The sequence below is a fragment of the Abramis brama genome (genome assembly GCF_963993115.1).
Source record: "Abramis brama genome assembly, chromosome: 2".
Lineage (NCBI taxonomy): Eukaryota > Metazoa > Chordata > Actinopteri > Cypriniformes > Leuciscidae > Abramis > Abramis brama.
In genome coordinates this window covers 5674253-5697111 of record NC_139964.1, presented here as the reverse complement: position 1 = coordinate 5697111, position 22859 = coordinate 5674253, and the positions used below count along the sequence as shown (strand labels likewise).

General features: G+C 39.3%; 1 protein-coding gene and 1 long non-coding RNA gene across 2 annotated transcripts in view; one reads left to right on the top strand and one right to left on the bottom strand.

Annotated features, from left to right (window-relative positions):
• The window catches only part of LOC311077544 (uncharacterized protein), a 471588-nt gene that overhangs the window by 197662 nt on the left and 251067 nt on the right, over positions 1-22859 (top strand). The window lies entirely within an intron of this gene.
• Positions 2896-3449, bottom strand: LOC311077558. Its single transcript, XR_014604928.1, has 3 exons — positions 3320-3449; positions 3109-3224; positions 2896-3010 (listed from the first exon to the last, which is right to left on the bottom strand). It is a non-coding gene; the product is annotated as an uncharacterized lncRNA (long non-coding RNA).

Genomic DNA, 22859 nt, shown 5'->3' with positions numbered 1-22859 from the left:
TGCATTATGTGTTAAAAAATTATCATTGTAATTTATTACTATGGTTTCACAGTGGTGGTAATATAACACTTTTGCAACAGAATTAAAAACTGAAAGAGAAGTGTATGAACAGGCTATACCATGATTTTTTCAACATAATCAGTATAACTGCAATAATTCAAAAAACTGTGTGTACACAAGTGCAAAGACACATGTCATTTTGGCCAATGAAATACTAATATTAAAAAGTCAAGGGTCAGCATCCCAAATAAAGCAATCACTGATCTCTATAATGGTAACTTCAAACCAAACATTTTCAATTAAACATCTTAATAACAACTTCTGTAGATGTATGACAGAAATAAAGTCATACTGTTAATAATAAGTGTAATAATGTGTAATGGCTTGAAGTCAGTTGTAGTTCTTGTGTTTCTCTATTTTCTGTTTGTGTGATCCTCTTTCCTTCAGTGATTCTGCTTGTTAACAGCAGGTGTTCATCACTAATTCTCAACAATCACTTATTTCACTTATTCACTTCATTATTCAACATATTCCCTTAATTATCTCACTGCAACACTGCATCAATGTTACTTTTTACTCTTTGTAGTGTGGATTTTCCTGTGGGGTTGAAAGGGTTAACAGTGTAAGATAAAAAGACACACCCACAAAATGTATTTTAACAGTAATAAACTGTAAGTTATAAAACAGGTTTATACTGACAACACTGTTGCCAGTAGTTTACTGTAAAATGTATTTTTTTGGGTCACCATTGTGCTGAAGAGTAGAGCCTGTGCTTCAGTCCAGGAGAAGATCTACAAACATTGGTGATTTGCTGCATGTTGCTTTATTTAACAGGCGGTGACTGTGTAGATGCTGTTCAAGTGGAAATCTTTTTACGTTCAATAGTTTTTTAGTGGTCTCAAATGAAAGAAGTTCACAGTAATACTTTGCTCACCTTATTAATGCATTATAAATTTTAGTTAATACATTTAAATGACAGTTGGTCAATTTAAGGCAGTCAGTTTCTTCAAGTGTAATTAGTTAACTTGAGTTTTAATTTAGTGCATTTTTACAGAAACAAACTGTAGATTACAGTAAAGAACTGTACAATTAACAGTATATTACTGGCAACAGTGTTGCCAGTATTTTACTGTAAAACAACCCGGGAAGGTCTGACAGTGTAAAGGAATCACTCACATTGGCTGTGCACTTGTAATGACACATCAAGGATGTTAAGAGGCTAAAAGCAGGTTTAAAACTTGCCCCATTGAAGTCAACAGGGTGCAAATTTTAAAAAGAGGATAACACGGTGTAGGCAACACTGATTTTTGTCGTTGTTCTCTGTACTGACAGCACTCCAAATTTACAAAAAAATGAGCTCAATGTTAAAATTGACCGGAGTTCTCATTTAAGAGTGTGGTACACACTGCATGACACATCATACAGTGCTCGCTGTTCCTGCCAGAGTTCAGCGAGTTTATCTTCCTTGTCAATAGTCCAAATTCGCCGTGGCGGTGGCGCTGCCATTTTCGTCCTTCTTCTTCTGTGGTTTTCCTCAGCTCCTGATTGGTCAAATTCAGAGCCATCGACAAATCGGCTCATTCAACCGCACACACCTCACGAATTCAAGCCGACAGCTCCCGAACTTTCGGGAGGTGCTCGGCTCAGCTCGTATTTTCCTCGCACACGATACGAGCCGCGACATGCGAGAATAACCGATTTCCACACGATTTCTCCCGAGTGAAAAAAAATCATCTGCGAGCTCGTAAAACAGCAAAAATTGCACCGTGTACGCCCGCCTTTACAGGAAACACAGAGGGTTTTACGATCAAAAAGAATTTGGCCGCATGTGCAAGAGAGAGACAATGGGGAGACAGAAACAATCTTCCATGCAGACTTCACTGCATTAATCAGAAACTAACTGATCTAGAAATGAACGTGCATCCCAGAAAATGTGCGAATGATTGTGATGCACTGCATGAAAAGAGGTGTATCTGGACCAGTATACTCCTGTATACACTGCTGAAATTCGGAAGAATCCATACTGGCCGGATAGCTCAAATTCCATGGATCTGTATATATCCGTATACATCCAAAATGATACCAAATCGGATGTATGTTGTGGACGTATACTTCCGTGCTACAGCCATTTGTTGCCATGGCAAGTAATCCCATCAAAGTTTTTTTCCAAGAGAACATTTTCACACCTTTGTGCACCTTTCAGCCTTCCCCCCTATTGGTCCTTTTCTTTTAAAACCACTCCCATTACCCAGACCACTATTGGAGGACAGGACACATTAAAAACCCAGGAAAGTGATTTGATTGGTTACTTTTAGAACATAGCCCACCCTAGGCCTTATCGCACAGTGATTTGATTGGTTATAGGCCAGCTATGCAGATATTGCTCAGTATACACTAAACCCCCCTTCCCCCAATTTTAATACATTCAAATATAATTTTAAAAACACACACAAAGAACAATGAGAAAGTCTGACATTTTTATTAAGGTAAATAAAACATTCCAAAGAGCATTATAAACAAGCATTAAAAAGGAATGGGGGAACAAAAATATTTGAAGGGATGAAAATGTAAAGGAACAAAAACAAATATAACATGAACATTCCAAAGAACATTATAAACATACATTAAAATGAATGGGAAAAAGAAATGTGAACAAAGGTGTAAAGGAATAAAATACAAAACGTGGAGATAAGCAACATGCACATCAATAAGGAACAAATATACAAAGTATACAATATAAAACGAGATTAATAAATAAGAAATATAGAAATTAAAGTGTATATAAAATATATGTAAATATTCATTTTTTCAAACTGCCATGATGCGCTGGTGGTGTGACGTAGCGTGGGTCAGCCTCTAGTCTGGTTTGTAGTGCAGAGAGCAGATAACTAATAATAATACTAATACTAATAACAATAGCATCTTCATCAGACATCAGTTCTATTGTTGCAGTCTTCCCCAGTTCCCTTTCTGTGTTGGTTTGTACAACACTGGACCTGGTCTCCAGCAACTGCAAAACATGACAGTAATTTAACCACTAAAACACAGAGAGGAGGACAGTTACATTCTGAAAAAAAAAAAAACTTCTTAACCAGTTTCTTAACTTACCCATCTCTTTCGTTGACGGTTCTTTGCAATGTTCCTCATAGTGTTTATTTGCTGGGCCTTTTCAGGCTGAGCCAAAGAATACTTCCTCCGCAAAGTCTCAAAATACGTCTTGCAACCTGTTAAATAAATCATAAATAAATGTAAACTAAGTAGCCAATAAAACTAAGTAAAACAGAGGACATTAAAATGATTACAACATCTTTAAGATTACCTTTTGCACATTCAGGGTCAACGTCTGTAAAAGTTGTCCTTAATTCTTCGAAGAGGTAAGTGGTCACAGCCAGGTTATGTGATGAATTTATTCTGGGGGAAAAAGTTGCAGGCATCATTAATGAAATTCAGTTTTGGTATTTCAAATCCATGTAGTAGTAGATTAAACTAGCATTCGGTAATATTAAGTGCAATAGTGTGTAATGGCTCGAAGTCAGTGGTTCTTGTGTTTCTCTTTTTTCTGTACTTCTTGTTTCTCTTTCCTTCAATGATTCTGCTTATTAACATCAGGTGTCACCACTAATGGCCAATCATCACTTAATTAATCACTTAATTATCTCATTAACTTCAACACTGCTTCAGTGTTAATTTTTAACACTCTGTAGTTGGACCTATATGTACACCGAGGAGTGTTAATTTAACACTGGGGATTTTGCTGTGTACTGTTCCGTGTTACTCTGAACCGCTTTCTCCCACATACATCCGGCAAACATCAAATTACACAGGAGTTTACCATGCCCGGATATTGCCGGATTTGAGTCTTTTCATGCAGTGATGTTTTGTGTCCTATTATGTATACACCATGGTATGTATTTTATCATACAACCAACGGTCAATGTAACCTTACCTGTATCATGTCTCCTATCTAATTACTCCTCATTTGATGACTCACGCTTTGATGTACATCACCTTCTCTTAGAATGCAGTGGGGATTTGTTATATCTATCTGAGTATTAATTAACACAAAAAGAGGGCTTGAGACAGCGCCGTAAATCTTTCCCACAAAGGAAACTCGTGCCAGAAATTCCCTCTTTCTGATTGGTTTAAGACTTAAGCAAACTTTTCTAGTGACTGGTCACATCTAAATTTTTAAATTGGCCCAAGTGCAATTCTTGTTGCAATAGTCTGTTAACATTGGCTCAATGAGAAATAATACGTCAGACTAATTGAAAAATTTAGATGTGATGATCAGTCACTAGAAATTTTTGACTTGGAGATGTAATTTTTTTTACAGTGTATTGATGTATTTGTCAAGTGTAAGATTTGGCCAGGCTTCTTAATACATATGAGCAACATTATATTTGGGTATTTTGACTCAGACCCCACAAATGAAAATTTCTGTTTTGTTATTAATTTAGTTATTTTCCTTAGCAAATTCTACATTCACAAATGCACATTTTCAAACTGTAAACCTGTCTTCTCTGTCTTCTTAAAAGAAGTGGAAAATTATCTAAATATGATTTCAGTATCTACTAATAAGAAAGCTATAAGGACTGTTATAATTTGCACTGCCTTTGATCTCTTCATGTGAACATCTCTATGTGATGTAATCTGGCCCTACCTCTTTTTTTGTCCTATTTACTGTTGTCTCCTTTATTATTGTTTTGGTTGATATTATGGGATGTATACTTTCTCTTTTGTATGTTTCCGTTGTCAGCATTAATAAAAAAAAAAAAAAAAAAAAAAAAAGAGCAGGAACTGAGAAAACACCATCAAAAAAATAAAAATAAATAGACAGATAGATTAAAAAAATAAACACTGGATGGATTTTTATCATTTTATGATGGTTGTGTCAGGCACTGCCAACACACATTTCAGTACAATCAACTTGTAAAAGTGCATGTACCATTATATGACCACTTTAATGAGATAATTAAGTTATTCATTGAGTGATGATTGTTTGATTATTGAAGAAACCTGACGTTAACAAGCAGAATCACTGAAGAAAAAAACAAAACAAAATAACTACAACTGACTTCAACACTTTTAATGTGAAATCAACTGGAAAAAATGAAATATCTATTTCAAACCAGACTGACTTTTTTTCTGTCATTCATCTGAGAATTAGCAGAGGTTTAGATGTTAATGATTTATTGAAAATGTTTGTTTTTTATTGAATCAGTGTTTCTTTTGGTTGTGCGATCTTAGCTTTTTATATCAGTATGACACACACATCATACTTCATATAGATACTGTAGAGCTGCAATGGTGCTTTTTTGTTAGTTTGAACAGAAAAGGCTTGAGAGTTTCATTAAGTGGAAAAGATGTGTGAGATTAATAATTTCTAGGATAGACAATACAATATTCTGTGAAAGAAAAAGTCATGATGGCAGAACTTTCATTTTTGGGTGAACTATTATTTTAAGTACAAACTTATATTTATATGTTTATTTTATTGTGTCCTAAACATGTTGATTCATTTGTATTTATAATTATTTTTTAGATGTCTTAAGACTGTACTTGGCCTTTTCAACTGTCTCACCGGTGACGACTGCAATAGGTAATGTACACTGAAAATATGTTTTGTCATTTCAACTTAGAAAATGTACTTCATGTGGAAACATCTACAATAACTGGTTGAAATGTTGAAATGAAATAAATTATTTAAGATTACAGATTATAACTGATTTCAACCAACCTAAAAAAAACAAGGTTTTATTGAAGCATAACTGTCAGTAGATGAAATAAAGTAACACACAAAAATTGGACAGGAAATATAGGCCTATATTAAAATATTAAATATTATTATGAATATCTTATTCTTCATTCAGTTCTGAACAGAATCAGATTTGTTTAACGCTTATCAAAATAGAGTAGTGCTACAGCGCTATTATTATCAGAGCATGTGAGCAGAAAGCAGGGAGAGGACGAGTGAATGAGAGGATAGCGTCATTTACCAGTGTTGCTCAGCACTGCTACACACACCATGTTAAAGCACAGAAGATTTGCAAACAGAAACAAGTCCAGAGAAATTTTCCAGAGCACATTTTTAAGCAGACTTTGCTTTTACACACACCACGGAGAGCACACACACACACATACACAGCAGAGAGCACAGCGCACACACACAGCGGAGAGCACACACACACGCACAGCGGAGAGCACACACACAGCGGAGAGTACACACACGCACACACAGCGGAGAGCACACACACAGCGGAGAGCACACACACAGCGGAGAGCACACACACAGCGGAGAGCACACACACAGCGAAGAGCACACACACATATTTGTGTTTCTGTTCATTAATCACTATTCATCCAAACTTTCAGACACTGGCAGCATTAACACCAGCCCTACAGCTGTCACACCAGTGGCCATCTCACCTGGTAATGTTACACACTGTGTTTCTATTGGCTTATTTTCTGAGTGTTTTCTAATGTGTGGAGGCTACAGATCAGGGCTGCACTTCCCAAAATCATCATAAGCCTAAGTTGATTGTAGAACAACTGACACAATGGTATCTATGATCAACTTAGGCTTACGATGCTTTTAGGAAACGCTGCTCGATATATATATTAGGGCTGGGCGATATGTCGTTTGACATTGTTATGCGCATCTCGTCAGTAAAGCCGGTTCCTTGATTAGTAGTAAATCGCCTTCACCTGCTTTCAGGTGAAGTATTCCCAAAGAATAGTTTAACAATACCACCTATTTACAGATATAAGCTGGTCATAACGAAAGTTATGCTCTGCAAACATCCTGCTCGACTCTTATGTTGCCAAGAGCATCCTGAAGTAGCAGGTGTTGCTAATAGATATCAAGAATTCCCCTTGCCTCAGGAAAACATGTGGAAAACCCAATGAAAAAAGGGATGGGACTTCGCCTGGAACATGAGACTGGGGGAGGATTTGTAAATCAGAGAGAGCAAATTTCATTCTGTGGATTCCCAAAGGATGATCCCGATATAAGTGAACTCTCACTGGGGTCCGTGGGACAGAGTGCTGGGGGTATTTTAGGACAAACACTATGAGCAGTATTCAGCAATGTAGTGTCATCAACACTGACAGCTGCACTCAAAAAAAAAATTGTCTAAACATAAGATTTATGTATTTAAATTGCATACAAAATTTCCATCCATTTGGATTACATAGTTTTAACATAAACCAATCAATAATCTGAATGTGATTCATATTTTTAAGTCATACATAAATTAAACAGATAAGACTTATATAATTGTATTAATAAACTGAATGTGATTCATATTTGTTAGTCATATGTAAATGAAACGGGTAAGATTTATGTAATAGTACACAGAAAAACGCCCATGTTAAATTAACACTGCTCAGTGTTCATATGTGTGCACACTACAGAGTTAAAGCAGTGTTGAAGTTAATGAGATAATTAAGTGGTGATTGAGCATTAATTATGAACACCTGCTGTTAACAAGCAGAATCACTGAAGGAAAGAGAAACACAAGAACTACAACTGACTTCAGCCACAGCCTCAGATGAAATCAACTGAAGATAAAATACATTAAATCTGTGAAGATCTCAGCAGAGGAGGATTAAACAACTCCACAAACAGCATTACCAGCTTCACTTATTACTAACCAGACTGACTTTATTTAATTTCCGTTTGAATGATATCAATAGTTGTATTTTAAGTCACCATGATGGTGTTTAGCGTTTGCTTTAGTTGGACTCTTGACCCTTGACTCTTTAATATAAAACTGTATCTGGTTGCTATAATTATGTGTTTATAAAACACATTTGTTGCAGCGAAAAAGCCAAGAGAAAATGAGATCAGGTGATGTTGGCTGTTTATTGATGAAGGTGCAATCATCATATTGTGGCCTGAATCACTTATCTTTTTCAGTGTCTAATGCTTTGATTATTGGGGTTATGTGATTTTGTTTTATTTATTATAGTAGTTGTGTGACCTGATAGCATTAGATCCAACAGGTAAATAAATAATATAAAGAATTTTTTTTTGTATGTTTTATTGTTTGCATTTTTACGTACGTTTATATTTGTAGCTCATATAATCTCTAGTCTTACATTTATTAAAATTCATTTATACTTTTAACTGTCTCTGTGTTTGAAAACCCACCATTATAAAATCAATGAAACAAAAGATCTAATTAAGCTACAAGCTCGATATTATAGACTACATTGAGTAGTTTTAATTAATAAACTCAGAAAGTTTGATGTTCGTGGCCAGAAGATAAAACTTTCTTGGAGTTTGTAAATAGAGATACCCCTTCCTAACTGTAATAATCTTACATTTATTCGCTGGACGAATGACTGATGACCAGACCAGTTACAGAACAAGGTAATCTCGATAATTGATAAAGTAAATGTACATGCGACTTATGAATTATGACCATGAGTCATAATTATTAATATTTCCAAAATTCCCTATATTCTTGAGCTAATTCACATTAACCCAAAGTCGTATTTGTTACATGGTATAAGAGTGCAGCATGAGAATTATAAATTATACAAATATGCAGATGATATGGCACTTGTGGCACTTTTATGGAAAAGCTGTGCACATTTTGAATATGAGGAGCAGGTTTTGAAACTAGAAAAATGCTGTGAAGCAAGTTCCTTATTGATTAATGTAAGTAAAACAAAAGAGTTGATTTTAAATTATTTAGAGCCTGTAACAGAAATAATGTTATGTGATCAAACAGTTGAAATTGTGAAGACTTTTAAGTATTTGGGAACCATGATTGACTGTAAATTGAATTTTTCTGATAATGTGAATCTTATTTGTAAGAAAGCAAATCAAAGGCTATTCTTGCTAAGGAAATTGAGAGAATTTTCTGTAAGTAAGGTTGTTCTGCAAAGAGTTTATACAAGTTTAATTGAGAGTGTTTTAGGGTATAATATAACTGTGTGGTTTGGACGAGTTACATCTGTGAATAAAGTAAAATTAGATTACAATTAGCTACAAGAGTAGCAGGAAAAATTATAGGATCTAAGCAAAAATCAGTCGCACAGTTATATCAAATTGTGGTTCAGAGAAAAGCCTTAACTATAGCAAGAGACACAACACACCCCTTGAATCATGTTTTTGAATTATTGCCATCACGTCGCCGCTATAGAACACCAAAAGCGACCAAAGCAATATATAAACAAACTTGCAATAAGTCTTTTGAATAGGAGGAAGGAGATGTGAATATTTTAATTTTTATGTATATTGTGTATTGTTAATTGTTTTGTGATTGTATGGCGAGACCAAAGACCAATTTTCAGCTAAGGCTGAACAATAAAGTACTACTAACTAATGCTCAGTCACCACTAAATTAATCACTTAATTATCTCATTAACTTTAACACGCTTGAGTGTTAATTTAACACTCATATTTTAACACTTTAACACTCTTCCCACATAGCAACATTGTGTCGGCCCAGATCCGGCCCACATCTGGCACACGTGGAAAGATGATCTGGCCCACATGCAGCGTGGAATTACGGCACTTGGGTGGGCCACTCCTGTTTGCCAGATCTGGGCCACAAGCAGGCCATAGCAATGCCACATGTCAGCCAAGAGCAAAGAAATAAACCAGAACTGGACCTTATCTGAGCCACAAAACCTGTGTATATTAAATATGAAGTCATCTCAGCCTGTTAACAAAAAGAATCACTGAAAGAAAGAAGAGAACAGAAAAAGAGACGAGCAGAAACACAAGAACTACAACTGACTTCAGACACAGCCTTAGATGAAATCAACTGAAGAGAAAAGAAGACATTAAATTAGGGTGACCACCCGTCCCGCGTAGCGCGTGCACGCACAGCGTTTGAAGCCCAATTCATGAGTCCCGCAAATTGAGACCGTGTCACGCATAATCAATGCTTGCTCAAAAAAAAAAAGTTGGTCTCTCTATCCTCGAGCCTCAGGCAGCCAAACGAACATTACTTGACAGTTCAGCACGCTATTGTTGCCACACCCACCCCTCAGTTGAACTGCTGACTGTTGTCAACTTTTTCGTTGTTGTCATGACAGCGCACGCACGCGCATACCAGACACACTGGGAAGGAACTTTTAGATGCGCGCTTTCCAATTCAAAAAATGGGGCACCGCCATCATCAATTAAAAAGAGAAGGTGTGGGTTCAAGAAAGACTGGGAAAATGAATATTTGTGGCTGAAAGGTGTTGAGGGGGATACCGAGAGGGCTTTTTGTGACCTTTGCAAAACGTCCTTCTCAGTCGGACATGGAGGGGAATACGATGTCAATCGTATTTTTATTTTTATTTTTAAACTTTTTTTTTTTTTTTTTTTTTTTTACTGTTCCTGTGGTGTTGAACAACTACAATTCCTGTTAATCCTATAATTTTATATTATAATTTATTTAAAGTGAATAAATTGTAATGAAAAATAAATAAAATTAAATAGTAGCCTAAATCGTAAGTGGAAGTGCATCTGTCAATTCATTGAATGTTCAAAATATTATGAATCTTTATTTAGAAAAAAATACACATTGGTTGGCCTATTCATGAGCATACATCAGCAATTATACATGTTTAGGGGAATAGGGCATTATTAATATACCATGATGATGTAAGGTGGTATGTGCTAGAAATGGGTAAACCACTATCCACAGTGAGTCTGCCCATGGGGTGGGGGCACCGCCGCGCCAGGCAGTGTCCCACATTGTCCCTCAGAAACATACCCCTTGTCCCCCCTTGGGCTTATTAGCAGGTGGTCACCCTACATTAAATCTGTGAAGATCTCAGCAGAGGAGGATTAAACAACTCCACAAACAGCATTACCAGCTTCACTTATTACTAACCAGACTGACTTTATTTCTGTCAGACGTCTACAAAAGTTTTTATTGAGAATTAACAGAGGTTTAACTCTTATGTGGTTCATTTGAAGTCACCATAACAGTGAATAGTGTTTCCATTAGTTGGGCTCTTAACTCGTATTATATCTTTTGTCTTTTTTGGCCGCTGTGACAGTGTGTGTGTCAAACACATTTGCAGCAGCAAAGAAAGCTAAAGTGAACTGAGATCAGGTGATGATGGTTACCTGTTGATGGTTTTATAATCATCATGAAATAGACTGATTCACTGAGGTAATTTGAATCTAACAACTGTGTTGATCCACTAATATATTCTCATCACAAACCCTGTGTTACTGCAGCGTGAGGTCCAGCAATATTATAACAATCAGTTAGAAGATTTTAACAAACATGAACATGAAAAATGAATCCTACACACAGGCACAGCCCTTCACACAGACTCAGGTCGATCGCGCACCCAACATAGTAAACGTGCCCACTACCCAGTGCCCACAAACACTATGTTATGCATGTCACACGGCTAAAGCAAACACCCATCACCACAATGGTAACTTACAATTTGTGATTTTCTCCTTCAGTGATTCTGCTTGTTAACATCAGGTGTCTTCAATAATGCTCAATAATCACTTAATTAATCACTTAATTATCTCATTAACTTTAACACTCTTGAGTGTTAATTTAACACTCATATTTTAACACTTTACACTCTTGAGTGTGGACTCATATACACTCCCAGACCCAGGAGTGTTAATTTAACACTGGAGTCAGTGTATTACGACTCTTTGTAGTAAATTCTGCTCCATCTGAAAGCAGGTGATGGTGATTTACTACTAATCAAGGGAACCGGCTTTACTGATGAGATGCGCATAACAATATCGTGCGATATATCGCCCAGCCCTAGTTCAGTCCCTATGTGGGACCTCTCTACGGTTTTGGAGGCCATGAAAGGTGCCCCTTTTCGAGCCTATCCAAACGATTAGCCTCAAACATCTGTCTTTCAAAACAGTGTTTTGTTGGCTCTCGCTTCAGTGAAGCGCGTAGGTGACCTGCACGCGCTCTCAGTGAGCGCGGCGTGCTTAGAGTTTGGGCCAAGCATCTCAAGAGTCATACTCAAACCTAGGCATGGTTACGTTCCAAAATCCCTCAACACACCGTTTCGGGCTCAGGTTATTTCCCTGTCTGCCCTGCCGGTGTCGGGCGAGGAAGGGGACACAAATTTTCTTTGTCCAGTTAGGGCTCTAAGAGCTTACGTGTCTCGCTCTTCTGTCTTCAGACAGACTGAGCAGCTATTTGTCTCGTTCAGTGGACGTTCCAAGGGAATGGCTGTTTCGAAACAAAGCCTATCCAGATGGATAGTCGACGCCATAGCGCTGGCGTACACTACCAAGGGCTTACAATGCCCGTTGGGGGTCAGAGCACACTCCACGAGAGGCGTCGCCTCTTCGTGGGCTTGGTGTAGCGGGATTTCCTTGCAAGACATATGTATGGCGGCAGGCTGGGCCTCGCCGTCTACATTTATAAGGTTTTATAACCTAGAGGTTAACCTTGCAGGCTAAACTATTGTCGGTGTAGACGAATCAGTTGTCTGATTAGGACACTGAGATCGCGAGCGCGGTGCGCTGCCGACTGTCATGATATGGGCAGTATTGCGTAAGACCCGCATTTCCCACATTAGTTCAGGCTCCCCGCCTTGTCTATGTGATGTCATTTTATTGCGTCTGCGGACGCTACCATATAGGGACGGAGGGATTCCCCTCCTGTTCCAGGACTCTCTGTGAGTCCCTCTAGTGATTGTGCACTGTAAATCCTGGGCTTCGCTTCCAGGTTTATTGGTGGTTGATCCCAGCACGCACGGCGCTTTGCATTGGGTCCCCTAGCGTTTTCAACGCAGTACGAGAGACCTCTCGTAAGAGAACGTACTCGGTTACTAACGTAACCTCGGTTCTCTCTAGAAGAGGGAACGAGTACTGCGTTCCTTTGCCGTGTGTGCGATTCACTCTGGTTGGCTTCGGCGATGGAAAAATCAGTGAATCAGCCTCCCGAGCTCCTTTTATAGGACTAGGCCACGCCCGTTTCGGCGGGAAGTGGCAAGGAGGGCGCAAAGCGCCCTCATTGGCCTGACGTCACCGTAGACCCCGTCTCGCCTATGGCCGCGTGCTGCTGCAACGCGCTTTACAATAATTCAAAATTAAAGGATAATTTTTTGCTTCAGTATCTCGTGGAAAAGAGGTTTTTCCCCTAGCATTTTCAACGCAGTACTCGTTCCCTCTTCTAGAGAGAACCGAGGTTACGTTAGTAACCGAGTACGTTTCTGCTTCGTGAACACTCACGCCTTGCACGGCGGCACCATTGCGCGGCAAAGTTGTACCGGGAGAGGCGCAAGCGGCACCATTGCGCGGCAAAGATGTACCGTGAGAAGCGCGCGCGCCACCATTGCGCGGCAAAGATGTACCGGGAGAGGCGCGATCATTAGACGGCCGATCGTCATTTCCATATTCCCCTTCAGAGTCAGAATCGGCAAATAACATTTGCAACACATCCTCACAGTACAAGTTTTTATTAGCCACCTGACGATTTTCTCTCACAAATCTCACAACTCAGACGCTCTAAACTGAACTGCTTCCGCATCAATGACACGATCGCTCACTTGCTCTGCTGTTTCCTCCAACACTTTGAATAGGAACATGACGTCATTTTGGTCTTGAATTGAAGTATTACATGTCTGCCATCTAGTGGTAGGGAATACAAATGCACTGTTAACCCTTGCTGTAAAAAAGGGCCACATTCTGACAATATCATACCATTTTCCATTAAAACAGTAATATACCGTAGAAAATAAAAGTAGCCTACAGGAATATACTGTGAATTAACAGCGCTCAAAGTCGACCCTCAGAGGCTGTTTTCACAATCACACCCTATACCCTCATTCACTATTCCCTACATTAGTTCACTAATATAGTCCACTTGACAGAGTGAATGAAAAGAAGTGAGTGAATTGAGACACTGATGAACACCTGATAAGCAGAATCACTGAACGACAGAGAAACAAGAACAGAAAAAAAAAAAGATTATTTATTTCATACATGTACAAAAGTTCTTGTTGAGAATTAACAGGGATTTAGTTAATAATAAAGTTTGTTGTCACCATGATGGAGATCAGTATTTGCTTTAGTTGGTTTCTTGTCCCTTGACTTCTTACCACTTATCTCTCTCTGAGTGAGTTTATATAACACATCTGTTATGGCAAGAAAAAGTCAAGAGGAACTTCATCAGATGTTTTTGGGATTTTGTGATGATGTCACAATCATCCTGGACATGTCTGATTCTCTGATCTTTCCTGTGTATATTCTTTGAATTAATGGGTATTTCATACTTTGCATATATCTGTTGATCTACAACATGATATCAATATTATTTGTGTAATTATTCAATGTAATTAGGTGTTCTGAAAAATATTGCAATCATAGAGTGCATTAAAACATTTGTAACTCCTGATTGACTCAGACACACACAGACATCAACAATCAGCACATGAATCTCAACAATGGTGACAATCAAAAGGTTAATGTTGCAATGCATGCTGGGTTCCAGGATAATATAAAACTCCCAGCATGCACTGCTGCAAAAATAAAAAAAATATTGCCACTATTGTTGAGATTCATGTGCTAAATTGTGATATCTCTGTGTTTCTAAAATAAACTGTAGGTCTGTTTTTTTGGTTTATGTGTGATGTGTTAAAAAATGAGTCATTGTAATGTATTGCTGTGGTTTCACAGTGGTGATAACGTAACACTTTTGATTGAGGATTAAACTCTGAATGAGTGAGAATGAGTTCCTTAGTGGATGAACAGGCTATATGATGATTTTATCATCATAATCATTATAACCCCAATCATTCATAAACTGTGTGTGTGCACAAGTGTGCTGCTGTAATCAACAATAAACATTTAAGCCTGAGATTAGATTCTAAATGAGTCAAAACATAACCAACACCACCTGATCAACTTTTCTCTTTGTTCATTTGGCTGTTATAACTGAGATAAAACAGTCAAACAAAGTCTAAAGTTAATGATTTAAGGGTCAAGAGCCCAACTAAAGCAAACACTGATCACCATAACGGTGGCTTAAAAAAATATATTTTCTCCTTCAGTGATTCTGCTTGTTAACATCAGGTGTCTTCAATATTGCTCAATCATCACTCAATGAATCACTTCATTAGCTCATTAACTTCAACCCTCTTGAGTCTGGAGTCATATAAACTCCCAGGAGAGTTCAATTAACACTGGAGTTTTTGCTGTTGGACCTCAAGGTACATATATGTAACTTTTTGAGGATCAAAAAGCATTAAAAGTTACATATATGTACCGTTTCTTTTAAAGGTTAAGGTACAATATTGTACCCTTGAGGGTACAGCCCCAGTGACAAGCCATTGTACCCCTAAAGGTACAATTATGTACTTTATTTTCTGAGAGTGTGTGTGTGTGTGCGCCCTTCACTGTGTGTGCTGTCCGCTGTGTGTGTGTGTGCTCTCCGCTGTGTGTGTGTGTGTGTGTGCTCTCCGCTGTGTGTGCTCTTCGCTGTGTGTGTGTGTGTGCTCTCTCCTGTGTGGGTGTGGGTGTGTGTGATCGCACTGTGTGTGTGCATGTGCTCTCCGCTGTGTGTGTGTGTGCTCTTCGCTGTGTGTGTGCGCTGTGTGCTCTCTCAGGTATTTGTGTGCAGGTGTGTGTGTGCTCTCTGCTGTGTTTGTGTGCTCTCCGCTGTGTTTGTGTGTGTGTGTGTGTGTGCTCTTCGCTGTGTGTGTGTGTGCTCTCTGCTGTGTGGGTGTGTGTGTGTGCTCGCACTGTGTGTGTGTATGTGCTCTCTGCTGTGTGTGTGTGTGCTCTTCGCTGTGTGTGTGTGCTCTCCGCTGTGTGTGTGCTCCATTGTGTGTGTGTGTGTGCTCTCCGTCATGTGTGAAACACTGAACACCATCAAGGTGACATCAAATTTCTGTTTTCTGTTTTCTGTTTATTTAAATTAGCATATTTTACTTTAATTTAATGGTTTTTGTGTGTAGAGAGAAATGGCTCATTCTAAGGTAATAAAACATAACGGTTCATTAAGTAAGGTCTTTATACACCACTGAAAACACAGTTATATTTATGATATTGCATTTCTGTCTGATTTAACAGTCTGATTCACTTCTGTTTAAGTATATGCCTTTGTAGGGACTAATTACATGCTTGATTAGTTGAGTAAAGTGTTCTTTATTTCTATTAAAAGTATATTACACATTCATTACGAGTGTTTTCGAAACACACAAACATATACCATAATTATATTTGAGTAAAATGTATATGCTCAGTAATTTCACATGTTGTCTATTGTATACGTAAGGGTTAATGCCCGACGAGGTGTCCATTATCAGGTATTAATGGATGACGGCGAGGCGTGAACGGACGGTTGCCTCCGCCGAAGTCCATTAATACCTGACAATGGACACCTCGAAGGGCATTAACCCGCTTATACCATGGCCACTTACGAAAGAAAGAAATATTTAATCAATTAATAATACTTTAATGTGTTTTAGAGTAAAAATCGTGAGGGTTTTTATTTATTAAGTCGATCGCACTATTTAATATCTCCCGTATACAGGCATTGCCAAGCAACGTGGCCACAGCGACCCGACCGCAGCAGTTGATCAGTGAGTTTGAGCCAGCGCAATCATTTAGAACTGTCATCAGGCAAATTGACGGGACGCCTTTCCTAGGTGTACATTATCACTTTTTAATGGACACCCTGCAGCCAATCAGAATCGAGTATTCACCCAGACCATGGTATAATATAATGTATTTTACTGGTAGAGTAAGTATTTTATTCTGACACATGCACACATCTATGGTACAGAGCAGCGTTTCCCAAAAGCATGTAGAGACCACTGGTGTCTTCTGGGAAGTGCAGCCCTGGGGCCGGTTGCACCAGCTGTGCATAAGTTATAACTTAGCCTAGTTTTGACGTAAATGGGCACTAAGTTACGACTTACGCACTTCTAAATATTTTTGTGTTGCACCATTAAACTTAGTTGAAGCGTAACTCTACGTATAAACTAAATATTTACGGCAGTCTCCGATCAAGAGTAACGGATGGAATAAAATATTAGACAGACTGATCTGCATCAATGAGCTCTTCTTTAACCTGACAGACTTCAGTTCTTTAGACATATATGATTATTTATGCTGACATTTACACTCGCTTACATTTTAAGAGAGAGAAGATTATGTGAAAAGATTACTTTGTTAGCGGCTATCTTTAACACGAATCCGTGTGCATTGCCATCGGTCCATGTCAAATATCAGTCATAATCAATAAACGTAATTTCTTGTTGTTATATCTTTGTCTTTATATAACACAATGATAAGCGGAGACGATTGCACTGTTGATTCACTTCTGTTTACTTGGGAACTCAATCTTCTTCATGTTTTACACAACATACAAAAAGGGGTGAGCTAGAGCGCCCTCTAGTGCAAAGGCATATTTAGTGCATATATCACATATTCCTCCCCACATAGTAACATTGTTACATAGACACTTAATAAGAACATGAACAGTGTAACCCCTTTTTTTTTTTTTTTTACATCTCTCTCTCTATATATATATATTAATCTATAACATGTTTGACACAATCATACTCCTGTCTAATACAGTACTTAGAGTAATGCCAAACATATAGAACATTTGTGATTTAACACTATCATCATTCAGTTAACTGTGTTGTACTTATTCTTTTAACTAACCTCAGTGCCATGACTGTCAAAATGAATACAAAAGAATCAACTTATACCACCAAGGTAAACCTTAAGGGCTAAACCGTATCGGGGGCTTAATGGCACGTTCCGGGTATCTCCTCGACTCTTTGTGTGGAGTGTGTAACACTTCACCTGTTTCACTTGAGAATGAATCAACAGGTTGTGCTGACCCAGTCTGGATTGGATCGAGACAAGGTGGTGAAGTTTCTTCTGACCTGGGATAATCACAAGGATCTGTCAGATTCCCCTCAGGACCCTCAATGACCTCAGGTCCCGTCTCATTTCCGTTGTTACAGTCAGTTAGACGTGCCAACATCTGATCAACGTGACGTCTCCAGTGAACTGAAAGTCCCACATCGACAGTGTATGATACAGGGCCTGTCTTTGCTGAAACAACACCAGGTGTCCACTTCTTTCCCCTCCGATAATCACGCACCCATACTTTGTCACCCACAGGAAATGTTCTGTCTTTAGCATGCACTTGACGTTGCTGGCACAGTTTGATTTGTGCTTTTTCCACCACAGAGGCAACATTAGGCTTTAACATATCCAAGCGAGAACGCAACCTGCGGTGCAGAAACAACATGGCAGGCGATTCCTTTGTGGTGGCGTGTGGAGTGTTTCGATACGCCAGTAGAAAGGTGTCCAGCCTTTGTTGAATCGAAGTTGGCCCCTTAGAACAACGTAGTGCCCGCTTAAATGTCTGAACCAAGCGTTCAGCCAAGCCGTTCGTAGCTGGGTGAAAAGGTGCAGAACGTGTGTGTGTCACTCCATTAGACTTGAGAAATGTCTGGAACTCCTCCGAGGTGAACTGAGGTCCGTTATCGCTGACCAGCACTTCTGGGAGTCCATGACGACTAAATAATCCTCTCAGCACCTGAATGGTCTTGGTAGATGTAGTTGACTCCATCACACACACCTCTGGCCACTTGGAGTGAGCATCCACGACTACCAAGTACATGTGTCCTTCAAATGGACCTGCAAAGTCCACATGTATTCGTTGCCAAGGTGATTCTGGCCACTTCCAAGGGTGTAATGGCGAGGGACCAGGAGCTTTTTGCGTCGTTTGGCATGAGTGACAGGTTTTTGACAATTGTTCAATTTGGCATCAATGCCAGGCCACCAGACATAGCTCCGAGCAACTGCCTTCATCCTTACGACACCCGGATGCCCAGTGTGCAGCTCTGCCAGTACCCTGGATCTCAGTTTAGGAGGAATGACAACTCTCCAACCCCACAAGAGGCAACCCTGTTGTGTAGTCAACTCATCTTTCCTGTTCACATACGGGGCGAGCACATTATTTGCATCTGTGACTAGTGAAAACTGTCCCGTTGCCACCATCTCCATTACTTGTGACATAGTGGAGTCAGACCTTGTTTCTTTACAAACATCTGAACACAGCACTGGCAAAGAATCAAGATGCTTGACTTGAAGCAACTCCACTGTGTCCTGCTTAACCTGAGATGCGTTTTGCAGAGGTAAACGTGATAAACCGTCCGCATTACAGTGGTGTGCACCAACTCTGTACTGGATATCGTAATCGTATGCTGCCAACAACAAAGCCCAGCGCTGCATACGGGCCGCAGCCATAGATGGAATAGCTTTTGTTGGATTGAAAATTGTTGTCAGCGGACGGTGGTCCGTGAGCAATGTAAACTTCCGCCCGTACAGATATTGGTAGAATTTTCACAATTCCAAGTGCCTCCCTTTCAATTTGAGCATAGTTTTGCTCTGCTTTGCTCAATGTTCTCGAGGCAAAGGCTATTGGTTTTTTCAGCCCGTCTGGTAGGATGTGTGAGATGACGGCACCCACACCGTATGGCGATGCATCACAAGCCAGTCTGATTGGTAACTGTGGATCATAATGTGTTAATACGCTCTGTGACAGCAACAATTTTTTTACCTTGTCGAACGCATCCTCACACTCAAAAGACCACAGCCACTGCTTCCCTTTACACAGAAGAGCATTGAGGGGTGCTAATACTGATGCAAGATTAGGGATAAATCGACTGTAATAGTTTATAAGTCCTAGAAATGAACGAAGTTGACTGACGTCCTTCGGTGCAGGCGCATCCCTGATTGCCCTGACCTTTTCTGGTGACTTATGAAGACCCTGAGCATCTATGATGTGCCCCAAATACTCCAGCGAATCTTTAAAGAATTCACATTTCTCACGTTGGACACATAGCCCGAACTCATCCAGACGGCTGAGGACTGCATCTACATTTTTTAGATGCTGCTCGTCATTTGACCCCGTCACTAATATATCATCTAGATAGCAATGAACATTGGGAATGCCTTGTAAGATCTGATCCATTGCCCTTTGAAAAATTGCAGGAGCCGAAGCGATGCCGAATGGTAAACGATTGTAACAGAACAGCCCTTTCGACGTGGTGATAGTGAGACATTTGCGTGAGCTTTCTGCCAAAGGCACTTGTAAGTAAGCATTTGAGAGGTCCAGTTTGGTGAAACGTTGACCCCCTGCCAATGATGAGAATAAGTCCTCTATTCGTGGAATCGGATAACGATCAACACAAAGGGCTGGATTCACCGTTACTTTGAAATCTCCACACATCCTCACATCCCCATTCCTTTTTACCACTGGTACGATAGGGGTAGCCCATTCGCTGCATGTTACAGGGGAGATGACCCCCAGCTCCAATAGACGATTTATTTCTGCCTCCACTTTCGGTTTCAGTGCATAGGGTACATTGCGTGCTTGACAAAATCGTGGCTGGAACTGTGGTTTGAGTGACACAGTAGCCTCAATACCTTTTAGCAAGCCCAGTCCTTCTCTGAAGACATTTTTGTGCTTTGCTAGCAGTGTTTCCATTGACCCTTTACCCACACTTTTAATTTCACGCCAATTCGGCTTAATTTTCCTGAGCCACTCTCTCCCGAAAAGTGGTGGGGCATCTCCTTCCACGACATAGAGTGGTAATTTTGCTTTCTGTTTATTCATTGTCACTTTGACTATGATGACCCCTACTGGAGACACCGCCTCACCTGTATAGGTTTTCAGAATCACATCTGTCGTTCCCAATGGTTTATGGGCTAGTCGTGCATTGTAAAGTTCTCTTGAAATCAAAGAAACTGCAGCTCCAGTGTCTAATTCCTTTTCCAAGATTTCACCCTCTACATTTGGCTTTAGACAGATGTGTGATAATTCCTCCTTTCTAGACATCACATGCAGTGCCAGTTCCGTATCAGTAGTATCATCACTTGACGAATCTTTCACATTCATCTGATGCACTCTCTTTTTCTGTTGGGCATTTTTCATCCTCACTGATTTAAACTTTTTATATTCAGTTGTGTGTTTTGCTTTAATTCTACAAACTTTGGAAATGTGGCCTTTTTTACCACAGTTGTGGCACTGCTGCTCTTTGAAATAACAATCTTTTTCACTGTGGTTTGTTCTTCCACAACGGTAGCATTTGCTGCCCCCTTGCTCTTGCAAGGACATTGCATTCACTTTCAAAGAGCCACTTAACTGTTGAGATTCCCTCGTGGCCGTTTCCATAGACACTGCAATCTCCACCGCCTTTTGAAATGTGAGAGCTGCTTCCGTCAGTAGCCGTTTCTGTGTAGACTCCGTTTTCAGCCCGCACACAAAGCGATCTCTTAATGCATCTTGCAAATGTGTCCCAAATTCGCAGTGTTCACTCATCTTTTTCAAAACTGCAACATACTGTGCTACTGTTTCTGTTTCTTGTTGATTGCGGTTATGAAACCTAAATCTTTCTGCAATCACGATCGGTTTCGGCGAGAAATGTTCTTTCAGAACACGCACAATGTCATCATATGACTTCCCACCCGGTTTATCCGGAGCGATTAAACTACGCAACAGTCCGTATGTAGATGCACCCATTACACTTAGTAACACAGCAACTTGTTTCTCATCTGCAATGTCATCTGCAGCAACAAATTGTTCAAACCTTTCTATGTAGGTAGCTGACCCACTGTTTGGCTGACTCATCAAAGGCATCCATATGACCGATAAACACAGCCATTTCATCGGGTGTCGTTCTACAAGTTCACTACATGCATCAGATCTGCAGTATGGGTTCAATAAGGATTTTCCTCGTCGCCAAAATGTTATATCTTTGTCTTTATATAACACAATGATAAGCGGAGACGATTGCACTGTTGATTCACTTCTGTTTACTTGGGAACTCAATCTTCTTCATGTTTTACACAACATACAAAAAGGGGTGAGCTAGAGCGCCCTCTAGTGCAAAGGCATATTTAGTGCATATATCACACTTGTGTTTTTTGTATCAATATTTATTTATTGATCCTTATTCATTTAATTTCAAATACAGTTTCTATATTTAGATATAAAAACACTTATGCTATTCATGATCAAGTATCGTATTTAATGAAAACTTATTTTTACCGTTAGTAACGTGAGGCAAAAGAATGAAGGATAAACTGAAATTCACGGCATTTCAACACAACATCTGCTCACGTATTTGAAGGCTGCTATTGGATCATCGAGGCTAAACGTCATATTATGCGACTACACAGCAAAATCCCCAGTGTTAAATTAACACTCCTCGGTGTACATATAGGTCCAACTACAGAGTGTTAAAAATTAACACTGAAGCAGTGTTGAAGTTAATGAGATAATAAAGTGATTAATTAAGTGATGATTGGCCATTAGTGGTGACACCTGATGTTAATAAGCAGAATCATTGACGGAAAAAGAAACAAGAAGAACAGAAAAAAGAGAAACACAAGAACTACTGACTTTGAACCATTATTGCACTTATTATTTTACCAGTTTGACTTTATTTCTGTCATACATCTACACACGGTCTTATTTAGATTTAACAGAAGTTTAGATGGTAATGTTTTATGGAATGTTTCGTTTCATGTCACCATTATGGTGATCAGTGTTGATTTAGTTGGGCTCTTGACCCTTTCCTTTTTAACATAAGTTTTTCTCTGGCTGCTCCAACTTTGTGTGTATAAAACACATTTGTTGTGGCAAGAGAAACTATGACCTGGGCTGTGTTTCCCGAAAGCAATCGCAAGCCTAATTTGATTGTACAGACCATTTACTGCAATTGTTCTATGATCAAGTTAGGCTTAAAATGCTTTTGGGAAAAGAAGCCCAGGTCATGATGATAATGTTTATCTGATGAAGTTACAATCCTGTATTTTCCTGATTTACTGAATCAGCATTATAACTTAATAGTCTTAATAACTTAATGATTTT